The sequence below is a fragment of the Protopterus annectens genome, chromosome 8.part0 (genome assembly GCF_019279795.1).
Source record: "Protopterus annectens isolate FY-2018-M chromosome 8.part0, PAN1.0, whole genome shotgun sequence".
Classification (NCBI taxonomy): domain Eukaryota; kingdom Metazoa; phylum Chordata; order Ceratodontiformes; family Protopteridae; genus Protopterus; species Protopterus annectens.
Window position 1 is genome coordinate 166,585,696 of NC_056741.1, and position 13,717 is coordinate 166,599,412.

Below are 13,717 nucleotides of genomic sequence, written 5' to 3' on the forward strand. Positions count from 1 at the left end.
CCTGGTTGCGCTTATGCTCCTTTGCGGAAGCCTTTAAGTCTTCCTTTGCCAATGCCCCCTTTGATGGTGCCTCCTTGTTTGGGCCCAAAGTAAAGGAGAGACTCACGAGGTGTGAACAAGAAGGGAAGACCCTGTCTGCAGTAGGGGTCTGTTTTTCCATCCCATCTAGACCCTACCCTAAAGGGCAACGAGGAGGAAAAATGTGGTTCCGAAAGACTCGGGGATCTTTTCAGCACACCCAAAGTGACGCCCCCTCCAGAGGCAGAGGAGGGGGAAGAAACGGAAGACGCCGCCCAGCCGGCAGAGGGGGTCCGCAAAATCAGGGCGACAGAGAGACTTTCTCTGGAAAGCCCTTCCAGCACTCCTGAGTGCAGGCCCGGCTGTCCTACTCTGGAGGCAGTCGGGGGTCGCTTGGCTTTATACCCAGAGGCCTGGCTAAATCTTACATCAGATTCCTGGGTAAAAAGCATAGTTACCAGAGGCTACAACATTCCCTTCATCAAAATGCCACCCAACTCCAAAAAAACTCCCAGACGTTCCACCCAGTCTGTGAGACCAGGCAACCGTAGAGATAGGAAGGTTGCTCGAAAACAGAGTCATCCAACCAGTCCCGGCGGACCAAATAGGATCCGGAACTTACTCAAGGTTCTTTTTAGTTCCAAAGAAAACAGGGGACTGGAGGCCAATCTTAGACCTCAACAAATTAAATACCTTTGTGAAAAAGGAAAAGTTCCGGATGGTCACGCTACAGTCAATCCTTCCCTTTCTGCAGAAGGGCGACTGGATGTGCTCTATAGATCTCAGACGCATACTACCATATCAAGATGGCCAGGGCGTCCAGAGATCACCTGCGCTTCCGGCTGGGAGCCAGTCATTTCCAGTTTTGCGCTCTGCCCTTTGGTCTCACCTCAGCCCCCAGGGTGTTCACCAAATGCATGGCAGTAGTAGCGTCTCACTTGAGACGAAGGGGATTCCGGGTGTTTCCTTATCTAGACGACTGGCTCCTATCCACCACCACCGAGTATCGTCTTCTACAAGCCAGGGATTACACCATCAGTCTTTGCTCTTCACTAGGCATAACGGTGAATTTTGGAAAATCTGTCTTATCGCCGTCACAGCGTATATTATTTATAGGAGCACAGCTAGACACCTCCCTGGCTCAAGTTACTCTCCCCCCACCAAGAGTATCAGACCTCAGGCATCAAATTTTGGTCCTTCTACACAGCAAGAGAATCCCTGCACGACAAATATTAAGAGTGCTAGGCTTGATGGCAGCCTCCCTTATTGTAGTTCCTTTAGGCAGGATGCACATGAGGATTCTTCAATGGATGCTATTCGCCCAGTGGTCGTATTGACAACTTCCACTGTCTCACGAAATCTTGATCACGAATTTTTGCAAGAAGGATCTCTTGTGGTGGATACACAGTCAAGAGCTAACACTAGGACGACCATTTGTATTACCCAGTCCGGTAGCAACTCTAACCACGGATGCTTCCCTGATAGGGTGGGGGGGATTCTTTCAGGGACAAACAGTCCAAGGTCAATGGTCCAACTTGGAGTACAATCTGCACATCAATGTTCTAAAGCTGAGGGCAGTGTTTCTAGCGTTGCAACACTTTCACAAGTCCTTACCTCGGGGAACAGTGACAGTTCAGACAGACAACATGTCAGTGGTCTGGTACATAAACAAGCAAGGGGGAACCAGATCTTACCCGTTATGCAGAGAGGCCCTCAGAATTTGGCAATGGGCAAAGTCCACTGGATGCTTTCTGATAGCAACGCACATCCCGGGGACTTCCAACGTAATCGCGGACAGGTTGAGCAGAGCCATCCTGTTCCCTCACGAGTGGTCCCACAAACCTCAAGTGGCGGAAGAGATCTTCCGCAGATGGGGCCAGCCTTGCTGCGACCTGTTTGCATCCCCATTGAATGCCAAATACAGAAGCTACTTTGCCCTGTTACCCCCTCCAGGGGGTGTCCCCAGGGACGCACTGGTATACAATTGGCCCCGGGTCTCCTTTATGCTTTTCCTCCTGTTCCACTAATTCCCAGGTTTTTGCAGAAAGCCAAACGTCTGGACAGGACCATAATACTGATAGCCCCATTCTGGCCTCGACAAATCTGGTTTCCCTTCCTTCAATCTCATCAAGTGGAGGAACCATGGATGCTGGACCCGGAGCCAGACGTGTTGACACATTCGTCGGGAGTTCCTCACACCTTCCTCAAGTCCCTCAAACTGACAGCTTGGCTGCTCCGCTTCCCATCTTAGCCAGGTCGGAGTTACTATCCCCTGCAGTACAACAAATTATTGTATCTTCTCACAATCTATCTACAAGGAAATTGTACAACAGCAAATGGAACCGTTTTGCGCACTGGGCCTCCAAACAAGGTATAGATCTATTCGGGGCTCCAGTACACAAGATACTAGATTTCCTTACCACACTTTTTCAAGAAGGAGCATCAACATCCACTATAAGGGTTCAACTGGCTGCTATATCCAATTTTCATATTGGCCGTGAAGATGGTTCTCATGTCCCACAGGCTTTGTAAAGCCTTCATGAAAGGTACCTTTCACCTCCGTCCCCCCTTTCGTAATCCAATAGCACTTTGGAATCTTAATCTCATGCTGTCACAACTCATGTTGCCCCCATTTGAACCAGCAGCCACAACTCCATTAAAATTCCTTTCATGGAAAACACTTTTTCTGGTTGTCATCACTTCCGCCAGGAGAGTTTCAGAGTTACAGGCTCTATCTATCCGACCCCCGTACATGATTTTTCATCCAGATAGAGTAACCTTGCGCACCAATCCGTCCTTCCTTCCGAAGGTTTGTTCGATTTCAAAACATCAATCAGTCTATCGAACTACCTACCTTCTTTAAAAACCATTCCAATAAGTTAGAATACACATTGCACAAATTGGACGTTCACAGGCAACTGAGATTTTACTTACATAGGACAAAAGAGTACAGAAAGTCAGACCAACTATTTGTCTCATATGCTGACCAAAGGAAAGGACAGGCAGTAATGAAAGTTACCTTATCCAAATGGCTCTCAGATTGCATAAATTTTGTATATGCTGAATTGAAACAGCAACTCCCTTTCAAACCCAGAGCTCATTCTACAAGGGCGATCGCTGCCTCTTCAGCCCATACTGCTCGTTTGCCTTTAGATACCATTTGTGCAGCGGCAACTTGGGCAAAACCACATACTTTTATCACCCACTATAAACTAGACAAAAGCTCCAGGGACAGGGCGACGTTTGGTTCCACTGTACTCAGGAATGTTCTCCCTTGAGCCATCCAGGAAAAAGGAGCTAGGGACGCTACCCGTGTGTAAGAACAAACGGCGATATTGAACAATTTCACATTAAGAAGTTATGTTCTTACCATAACGTTCCATGTGATTTGTTCATCTCGCCTTTGTTCTTACATTCCCCCCCCCCTCCATCCCCCGTCCTGCGGTCTGGGAGAACGGTTTGAACTGAATTCCTTTTCAGCCTTTTCTAGATATTGTTAGCATATTATTGTACATTAGTAATGGCATCTTTTCTCCTCTATTTGAGAGTAGGGTTCCAGACTCTGTGTAGTATCTGTTTATAAGTGTTCTAGACACAGTTCTAAAGAGATTCTTCTGGTATAGCAAACTAGATCTGAGGGTTAGCACCTGAGGATCATGGGATATTACTGTGCCTCGAGCTTTCTCGAAGATGAGGTGCTAGTGATGCGGCCGACTTGGAGCCGAGGATCAGCTCCGAACCCGTGTGTAAGAACAAAGGCGAGATGAACAATTCACATGGAACGTTATGGTAAGAACATAACTTCTTCTTATGTACTCACCATAACGTTTGATGTGTGTAGTCCATCTCGCCTCACATTCTTACCCGTGGGTTTGGAGCCGAATGTCGGCTCCGACTCGGCCAAACTTTTTTAGCTCGAAGTCTTTCTATTGGCTGGGCTAAGATGGTATCCCATGCTGCACTGCTCTCTATCCCCAGATCTCGTTTGCCGCTCGTGTAGCTCTGACGTGGTCTCGCTCTTGGCTGTGGTTAAGTACCCTTTTTCTTCCTTATCAAAGAAATTTGTTGCAAACAAAAAGCTATTTTAATAGCTATTGTGTGTTCTTATCTTGTCTTGTAAAAAATTGTGTTTTGGATTGTTTTTTCTGTGGTATCCCACTATCTGTTTCCAACGGGCTAGGCCTGTTTCAGTTAGAGTTCCTAGTCTGTCCCCTTGCTTTCTTTGTGTCTTTTAAGTTTACTGGGACTAAGTACCATTTAAATTAGAGGTATTAGTCTTTCTCCCTTGTGTTTCTGTCTAAGATCGTTTAACTTAGAGATCTTGTGGTTTTTGTGTGTTGTAGTTTTTATCCCACCTTGTGACTGTTTGACCGTTGGTCCTTTTATTCAGTGTTTGATTGTCTTGGTGCTTTATTAGTGTTTGTTAACTATGTCCAAAGATACTAAGGAGCACAAGCCCTAGGGCTTCAAGAAGTGCTGTAGGTGCAGTTACAAAATGTCCATTACCGATGGACACTCCGTCTGTGTATATTGTCTGGGAGCGATTCATCTCCAGGAGTCTTGCAGCTTCTGTCACGCTTTTAGTCCGTGAGTTCTTCAGGAAAGGAAGAATAAATTGATTTTGAAGGGACTTCTGAAATCCTCCTTTGAGGAGGGTCTGGAGAGTGCTTCCAGCTCTAAGACTAAATCTTCTAAATCAAAAAAGAGATCTCCGGCTCCATCAGTCTCCTCGGAGCCACCAGAGAAAATAGCAAAGTCTGCTTCAACATCCTTGGCTCCATTGTCTTCGGGGCCACAGGAAGTGTCAGTTGTTATGGAACCTGCTTCAGCTCCCATTTTCTTGGTACCCGTTTGGAGCCGTTTGCTAGCATTAGGCCAGTATCCCCTCCTCGCAGGTCCCCTTCAGAGAGGAGGTCTCGATCTCCTTCTCTATCCTCTAAATCCTCCAGGACCTTATCAGATGTGGACATCGATAGAGTGGTGCAGAGACTCCTTCAGTCACTGGTTCTGTCAAAATTATTCTCGGCTCCGACCGAGTCGGTCCTGGAGCCGGTCCCTCAACCTGCTTCGATACTTCCTCCTCTGAGCACACCTCAGCTTTTGGAGCCGGAGTGCTCGGCTCCGTGTGATGTCCCTAGGTTGGTTCCGACAGCCCCTCCAGGCTTATCAGTGCCGACGTCAGCTCCAACCCCGTCTGCGCTGTCCACGGGGTTCAGGACTCCTGATTCTTCGGTCAGACCTGAGGGAGAGGCTTCAGGACACCTCTCGGCTCCTAGTCTCCCTCTCGGTGCTTCGGCACAGGGAAGTTCGACTCCTGTCATGGCTTCGGAGGCTGGTCGTTATTTGGACCCGGGGGGACCAGCCTTCAAGGCCATGCGGAGCGCGCTGGCCAGGTCGTCAGTGGCATCATGCGGAATGGTCATTCTGTCCCCTACTACACTGGTGCAAGTCTCTGATCGCCATCTATCTCTAGACAGCGGAGCCCCAAGGCCTCAAGGTAACCCCACGAGTGGTCCCCACATTTCTGAGGGTCCCTCAGAGTTTTTGCCTGAGGAGCCACCCAGAAAGAAGATGTGCAAGAGGAAGTACATAGATTCCCAGAATGAGTCTCTCACATCAGACACCGACCTCGAGGAATCGGAGGGGTCCCCCAAGTCATCCTCTGAAGATGTTTCTTTCTCTGACATCCTAGAGATTTTGAAACAAAGAGGTGACTGGCCATCCAAAGCCCCCTCCGAGGATGAGTCAGTCTTCCTGAAGGCCTTTGGTGCTCAGCCCTCTGCCTCCTGGGTATCTCCACCCTTCGATGAGCTTCTGGATTTGGTTTGTCGAAGGGTGTGGGAATCCCCTGACTCTGTGGAACCAGTCCCCAGGAGACCCAATAAATTTTTGTCTGCTCCTCCTTATAAGGAATTTCTGTCCAAGGGAGTCCCTGTGGATGCCATGGTGGTTACAGCTGCCACTCTGAAGGAATTAGCCGAGACTTCTTTCACCGTACATCCCCCTAACAAGGAGTCTAGGACCATGGACTGGTACGGGAAGCGTACTTTTTCTTCAGCGACCTTTACTCTACGGTCACTGAATTATTTATCACACTTTACATGGATCCAGAGAGATCTCCTCAAGGAGCTTGGAGATTCTCTCACGGGTAACGTTTCTGAGGCAGTGGCTCAGACGGTCAACGCTCAGATGTCTACCCTCAATTCCATTGCAAACTCCTCCATGAGGCTAATCTCCTATTCAGCCGAAGGAGTGAGTAGGGCAGCAAGTTCAGAAGTTGCTCTTAGGAGGCTGGCCTGGATGCTCCTTTGTTATTTCACAGAGGCCTTGAAGTCTTCATTCACCGACACCCCTTTTGATGGTTCCTCTTGTTGGGAACCAAGGTGAAAAACACTCTCACCAGGTGCGAGCAGGAGGGAAAGACTCTGTCTGCCGTATGAGTCTGTTTTTCCCTTCCCTCTAGGCCTTATCCCAAGGCCCAGAGGGGTGGCAAAATGTGGTTCAAGAAATCACAGAGTTTTTTCCCAGTGCACAAGGTGAGCCCCCCTCCAGAGGCAGAGGAGGGGTGGTTATTCAGGGAGACGCTGCCCTAGGGGCAAAGGAGGCCCCCGCAACTCGGGAGACCACGATTCTTTTGTGGTTCTCCTTACCACCGCTCTTGATGGGATGCCCGACTGTGTGTTTCCAGAGCCAGTCGGGGGTCGAATCTCATTATACCTGGAGGCCTGGCAAGACATCTCCCAGGACCAATGGGTTCTACAAATAATTTCCGGAGGATATGTCATTCCCTTCTCGTCAAATCCCCCTCCAGTCAAGAAAAACCTGGATGTTCCACCCAGTCAAAGGGATTAAGCAGCTTCAGAAGCTTCAAAGTTGCTATTAAAAGGAGCCATCCAACATGTCCCCTCAGACCAGATCGGATTAGGGACTTACTCCAGATTCTTTTTGGTGCCGAAAAAGACAGGGGACCTGAAACCCATATTGGATCTCAGTCAATTGAACACCCATGTGCAAAAGTCCAAGTTCCAAATGGTCACATTGCAGTCTATTCTCCCATTGTTGGGAAAAGAAGTGTGGATGTGCTCCATCAACGTCAAGGATGCTTACTACCACATAAAGATGGACAGGGCATCCAGAAGTTACCTACGCTTCCAGCTGGGAGACAGTCATATTCAGTTTGGAGCCCTGCCCTTTGGTCTCACCACAGCCCCCAGGGTGTTTACCAAATGCATGGCAGTGGTGACTGCTCACCTGAGACATCAGGGATTCCAAGTGTTTCCATATTTGGATGACTGGTTTCTTACTGCCACCACCAAGCATCTACTGCTTCAGACCAGGGATGCTACTATCAACCTATGTCAAGAGTTTGGCATCACATTGAACTGAGAAAAATCTGCCTTGTTGCCGTCACAGCATGTCACTTTTATAGGTGCAAAACTAGACACCGTCCTCATGCGAGCGTTTCTACCACAGGAAAGAATCAGAGTCCTACAACAACAAGTTCATGTCTTGCTCCAACTGTTGGGGACAATGGCTGCTATGATTGTTAGTCTCTCTGGCAAGATTACATATGAGGCTCCTTCAGTGGCTACTCTTTGCCCAGTGGTCTCTTCAATGTCTTCCACTTTCTTACCCTATTCTACTCACAGACAGGTGCAAACAGGATCTCAGTTGGTGGCTTTGCACCGACAACCTGAATGCAGGACAGCCCTTTGTTCCTGCGCCCCCGGTTGCCACGGTGACCATGGATGCCTCCCAGATGGGGTGAGGGGAGCATTATCTAGGCAGGACAGTCCAAGGCATGTGGCAAAAGCACGAGATGCATCTGCATATCAATGTCCTGGAGATGAGAGCTGTGCTACAAGCGTTGCAAGCACTCCAGAGTTTTCTTCATCTAGGGACTATTGCAATCCACTCAGACAATATGTTAGTGGTGTGGTATCTGAACAAGCAGGGAGGAACCAAGTCTTACCCCCTTTGCAGAGAGGCCATGCGAGTGTGGCAGTGGGCAGTGTCTTTCCAATGTTTTCTGGTGGCAACGCACATTCCGGGAAGTCTAATGTGATCGCAGACAGGCTAAGCAGAGCTATTCTGATGCCTTACGAGTGGTCCCCGAACTGTCATGTTGCGGAACAGATCTTCCGCAAGTGGGGTCAGCCTTGCTGCGACCTTTTTCTCAGCCCCCCTCAATGCCAAATGCAGCAGCTACTTCACATTGATCCCCCCTCGGGGAGTCTCCCAGGGATGCTCTAGTCCACGATTGGCCCTCCGGTCTAATATATGCCTTCCCTCCGGTCCCCTTGCTGTCAAAGTTTATTCAGAAAGCGCAATCCTTGGGAAGCAGAATGATTCTGATTGCTCCACACTGGCCTCGTCAAATTTGGTTCCCCTTTCTCCATCCCTATCTCATGGACGCTCCTTGGATTATGGACCCACAACCAGACTTACTGACACACATGTCAGGGCAGCTCCATCCCTCTCTTCGGACCCTCTGGTTGACAGCCTGGCTGCTCCACTTCCGTCATTAGTTAGGCTTCATCATTTTTCGCCGGAGGTGGTTCATATTTTATCTTCCTCTCATAAGCCCTCAACCAGGAAGATTTATTACAGCAAATGAAAGAGGTTTTCAATCTGGGCACATGCCAAAAAGATTGACCCTTACACAGCTCCAATTTCGTCTGTATTGGAGGTCTTGTCTATGTTCTTTAACCAGGGTTCAGCGGCCGCAACCATTAAAGTCCAATTGACAGCGATTTCTACCTTTCATGTCCAGACGAGCCTAGCCTGATGGCACATAGACTCTGTAAGGCTTTCCTGAAGGGCACGTTGTTACTTCGTCCTCTGGTATCAGAACCTGTTATGCCTTGGGACTTAAACTTTGTTCTACAGGGTCGTACTTCACCCCCCCTTTGAGCCTGCAGCCACTTGTGATTTAAAATTCTTAACTTGGAAGACTGTCTTTTTAGTAGCCATCACGTCAGCCAGATGCGTGTCGGAGCTTCAAGCTTTATCAATCAAACCCCCCTTATTTGACTTTTTCATAAGAACAGGGTTTCTCTCGACCAAACCGCTCTTTTCTTCCTAAAGTGGCGTCAATCAGTAACCTTAACCAATCTATTGAATTGTCAGTGTTTTTTCCCCAGTTTTCAAAAAAGGCAGAATTCAAATTTCATCAATTGGATGTGCACAGACAATTACGTTTTTATTTGCACAGAACGAAAGACCTCAGAAAATCTGATCAGTTGTTTGTTTCCTTTTCGGAAAACAGAATTGGGTCTCTTGTCTCCAAAGTCATGTTGTCCAGGTGGATTTCCAGTTGTATTTTTTTCATTTATTCCTCAGGGGGTAAAGATTTACCATTCCGGGTGAAGGCTCACTCTACTCGCTCTGTATCTACATCTACAGCTTTTCAGGCCAGATTGTCTATGGATGATATTTGTGCTGTGGCTACTTGGGCATCTCCTCACACCTTTGTTACTCATTACAAGTTGGATGTGGTATCTAGGGGCAGGTCTTCCTTTGGTTCCACAGTGCTCAGGAGTATTTTCCACTGAGCCTCCCAGGATTTAGGTGCTGGGGACGCTGTCCCACAGGTAAGAATGTAGGCGAGACTGGACTACATAACATCAAGAAGTTATATACTCACCATAACGTTCGACGTATATAGTCCATCTCGCCTCACATTCTTACTTACCCCCCACTTCCCCCGTCCTGGAGGATCTGGAGGTTAGGTCTGGCTTCAGAGCTCCCGTCATTCTTGGTTTGTTCTTCCTTTCCTTAGGTGTTGCTATGCATGGAGAATGAGTGCTGGTGCTCACAGCAAACTAGATCTGGGGATAGAGAGCAGTGCAGCATGGGATACCATCTTAGCCCAGCCAATAGAAAGACTTTGAGCTAAAAAGTTTGGCCAAGTCGGAGCCAACATTCGGCTCCGAACCCACGGGTAAGAATCTGAGGCGAGATGGACTACATATATCAAACGTTATGGTGAGTACATAACTTCTTGTTTTCACTTGGCCATCACTGTATTGACAAATTGGCATTAAAATATTGGATTTTCTGTAAAACATTGAAATACAATTGCTCACAAGTATACTCAGTGAAGCAAACTCCCTCAAAAATGTAGTTGCTGAAACTACAAGTAAAATAATTTTTTTACACAGAAGAAGCCTTGACAATGCCTCATGGACAAATTCTACTCCACACCATCTAACTTACATATACTAACTCCATAGTTATCTAATATTGGGAAAAAAGGGAAAAAAAATACCTAAATGTGGCTGAAATGGCTTAAAAAGTGCAGTCTCACAGGAGTGCTGATCTATGTGTAAAAAGAATGCGGAAGTTGAGGAGCTGAAGAATCTGGGTCAAGTTTCTCTGTAAATAATCTTCCTCTAGCTACTCATATATCTTCCTTAAAATATCCAAAGATGTAAGTAAGGTTAACACGATACCCTGACACCATATAGAAAAGTGGGAAAAAGGGGGCTGATGATTATGATGTAAGTAAGGTTAAGTTATAAACACATACACGCACAGCTGAAGGCTTCTGAAAAGGCATTATTTTAAAATCATGGAATATGAAAGGAATATATAGGCCTTTATTGGCACTAGAGCCCAGAACATTCAACACTATGTGCCGAAGTTACTACCTTTGAACCAGCAGAGACCCTAAGTAGCTACTCTTGGAGTATCCCTTAACAAGTAAATTTTTCTTTCAGCTAGTAATGACTATCATGTTGTTTTACGGTTATTGCCTAGCAAGGCTTTTTTCTGTTCAGCTAGGAGAAACTAATATGTTGTTTTAAGATCAAATTATACATATAATCTGAATGGGACTTGAATCTAGGACCTTCAGAGATATTTACAGTATCTCTGCTTATGGACTCTTTGATGATTCAGAGGTTATGTCATTAACACTGATTGCTTAAGGTCCTGCATTCATGGCCTGGATAAAGGACTCTTTTTTTTTTTTTTTTTTTTTTTTTTTTTTTCACATTCCATTATTTAACCTAATTCCCTTAAAGGGACTTTCAGTGGTGTGTTTGTGTGTGTGTGTTTGTGTTATGACTTTCCTAGGTAAAAGGAAAAAGACTCTGTTAAGAAATAGCTCAATGCCCAGCTGTTTAATGGCTGTTTGGTGGTCCAGAAGTATAGACTTTAGAATAACTTGCTAAAGGTCCTAGGTTCAAGTTTCTGTCAAAAGTCTATTTTCCTTTCATACTAACTTATTAAAAGTAATGCTTTTACAGGAGCAATCAAGTCCGTGCGTGTATGTGTGTGTGTGTGTGTGTGTGTGTGTGTTTGTGTGTGCGTGTAATTTGACATTAAAACAACAAATGCTAAAATTCCTAGCCGAAAGGAAAGTGACATTGTTAAGGGATAACTCAAAGCCTGGCTTTTTAGTTTTTTTTTTTAATGATCCAGAGGCAGTGACTTCAGCACAGTTTGCTGAAGGGAGTGAGTTAAAGACGTAAAGCTTCCATTCATATTCAGTGATTTAGAATTATACCTTAGCAAGGGCTTTCAATTGTGCACACATACACCACACATGTGAACACGTGCACATGCTTTTGTGTGTATGTATAATTTCACATTAAAATATCATGCTAGTCATATGGAAAAATGTAAGTCCCATATAAGTAGAAATCCAACAAGAAAAAAGCAGGAACAAATAACCACAGCTGAAGACATTTTACTTTAATATATCAATAATTATAAGCACTTTCATCTGATGAAGCCCCTTGGAGCATGAAAGGTCTTATGTTTATTGATATATTAAAGCATCTTGAGGGGTACTTTACTGCTGTAGAAGCAGTGCCATCAGCATAGATTCCTAAAGATCCTGGGTTCAGTCCTCCATCAATTGCTTACATTTTTCTTTTATGTTCCAAGGGCATACATAGAAGTGTATCCATCGCATATGTGATGGATAAGTGCAAATACCTTTTTGTAGTTATATAAACAGTTCAGCTATGGGACAGATAACTGAATATAATATTTCTAATTATATAAATATTTTTACAGTTCAGACAGAAATAAAACCCAAAACTGTACCATTCTAGTAAGGAGAGACCAACTTTCCAAAAATGTCATATCACTGAAGTATTTTCCAACCAGTTCAGTTTGCACTTTAAACATGACAAAATAGAGCACATTCAGAAAAAAATATGAATATACAGCAATCTAGTTTAATAATAAAGGAGCAGTGAGTGGTCTACAAGTTTTATGGGCCGGATAATGTTCCAGGAGCATTGTAGAATATTTGTAGAAGATTAAGGATAGTTAATTGTAGTCGTTTTTATTATTTAATAAATCCATTGGAACTATGAATTTGTATGACATCAAGAGATATGAAACTGCAATCCTCTTTCAGATAGGTGGACCTCAGTCTGACCGATATAAGATCCCATATGTGAAGTCAATATATAATCTACTATTAGCAAACTGGATGAGTCAGACCTATGAAAAAAATGTCTACAGAAATTGTGCATGACACAAAACACAAATTTTGCCAGGGTTTAGGGAAGACTTCTGCAGCCCTGATACTCCCTTGTAATATATATACACACACACACGGTTTACATGCAATTGGTCTAAATGCACCCTGTCGAATAGTGCATTGTGCGAACCTAAATATAGAAAATGAAAATGTCGAAAATGCTGAATACCGAACGGGGAATTCAAAAGTGCCATATTCGACATTTTTCTAAACAACAGCTGGTGCACAGTTCAAGATGGTAGTAAGCACAGACACAGATCCGTCAGTATGTGTATCTGGTCACATAAGTCATTCCGGACATAATGTAGTCCCCTATTCGGATTTACCGGACACACCGTACCACCATACATCTGTGTCAGGAAATCATACGGATTGCCCAACAGTATCAACACATACCGTTACCCTAGGCATACAATTGTGTCAGCACGTATTGCAGATAGTGACAATCATTCAAGACAGTACAGTAGGAATCCAACAAACAGTACATCATGTGCAAAAATGAATACTCACCATTCCTGTTGTGTCACCCAGACAGCACATATTGCGGAGTGCAGAACTCAGTCATGGTATCACAAACTGTCCAAGGAAGCTGCGTATCAAACCCCAGTACCACAGGGCATAGCACTACATAACAGTACTTCTCTAACAGTACACACTCAATGTGAACAGACAAAACATAATTCCACAGCCGTGCTCCGTGCCTGAAGAAACTGATGAGCGCTACATGTCCTCAACACACAATGGGATTTAAAATGAGCAATGTTGTGCTAGTAGTGCAATGAATCCGCGTGGAGTCATGTCATCCCGTTTCTCCAGTAGGCTCTGGAAAGCATGTTCCTTGATGTCCAGCCTGCGTTGCTTCGGCTTACTTGGCAATCCAGACATGCACCTGGCTATTAGGTCTTCAACATGATTCTGTTCGAGTTGGATGACATGTAGCACATCTAAAAGGAATAGCCGCTGCTTCCCCATGAGGCTACTCAACCTCCTGTGCCATAACTCCACCGCGTTCTGCATCCTAGGGAATCCCAGACTGGTGGAATCATACTGGTTCCAAAACTCTACCTCAAAAAGGGGTGGATGCTCAGCTGTTAATCCCCTCATCCTATACCTCCTAGGATGATCTAGTAGGTAGTTTTCCTTGAAGAAGATGCATACCTGCTGCTCCAAGTCAGGAAAGTCCTTCTCTATATCGGT